Source organism: Atta colombica, unplaced genomic scaffold (genome assembly GCF_001594045.1).
Source record: "Atta colombica isolate Treedump-2 unplaced genomic scaffold, Acol1.0 scaffold109, whole genome shotgun sequence".
Classification (NCBI taxonomy): Eukaryota; Metazoa; Arthropoda; class Insecta; order Hymenoptera; family Formicidae; genus Atta; species Atta colombica.
Genome location: NW_017259194.1, coordinates 638,922 through 640,259, shown reverse-complemented (window position 1 = coordinate 640,259; position 1,338 = coordinate 638,922).

Genomic DNA, 1,338 nt, shown 5'->3' with positions numbered 1-1,338 from the left:
ATATATATAGTGTCTCATAATTCACCTTCGTTCGTGGCAGGTAGCTAAACTGAATCGAAAAATCCTAAAACTCTATCATTTGTACTTTTCGCAATAATTAACAAGATTATATATTAATTACGAAAATTGCCGAATATTGGTCTTCAATAATTTTTTTCTCAAATACTATCAACTTTACAGAAAAACTGCAACAGACAAAATTATTAATTTTCTTCTCATAGAATGCTAAGAATTTTTTCAGAACTGGCATTTTTACCAACATGAGAAAATACGATATTAAAAATTTTGAAGAAATTCTCAGAACTTTATGAGAAGAAAATAAACAATTTTTATCTCGCTATTTTTTTTTTTCGTAAAGTTGATAATATTTGAGCAAAAAATTATTAAAAACCAATATTCAGCGATTTTTATAGTAATTATAATATCTTGACAATATTGCGAAAATTGCAAAATAATAAAGGACTTTTCGACTCAGTTTAGTTCACTCTATATACACATAAACGCTTTGTCAAAAAAATCACCTATTACGCCCTGTATATATGTATGTACAATTAATTAAATATATACGTTAAATATATACAGAATGTTAGCATTTAAAATTGCAGAAGTATATTCTGTAAGTTACAATTCCAGATAGCACAAAAAGTTCAAAAAGAATTCAATAATATGTCATCAATTTTGAATTCATTTGTAGATGCAAAAAGAATTCTTTTTCTGAAAAGTTCTAAAAAGAATTCTTGTTGAATCTGAAAATAAACTCAGAATTGATAACATTTCACTGAATTCTTTTTGAATTCTTTTGAACTTTCTGTGCTATATGTGAAAATTGAAATGAGAAAAGTTAGGGGCTCCGCACAATCAAAAAATCGGAACAGAGAATAGGAATAGGGAATAAGAATTTCAATCTCAGAAATTATACATTCTATAGTGATTTCTAATTGGTTGAAATTTTTATTCTTTGTTTCTATTCCTTGATTGTGCGGAGCTTTTTATGCGTCGTCTGCTACAATACACGGAGTAGAAATAAGAATAAAAGAAATAAGAATAAAAAATTGACCAATCACAGTCAACTATTCTTTCATATTCGACTATGATTGATCAATTTCTTACCCTCCGCATAAAAAGAACAAAGAATAGAGAACAGAGAATAAGAATTCAATTTATCAGAAACTGTGTATTCCACAATACATGATTTCTGATAGGTTGAAATTCTTACTCTCTATTCTCTGTTTCTTTTATTGTGCGGAACCCCTTACTTACAACACTCTATACACACACACACACACACACACACACACACACACACACACACACACACACACACACACACACACACAC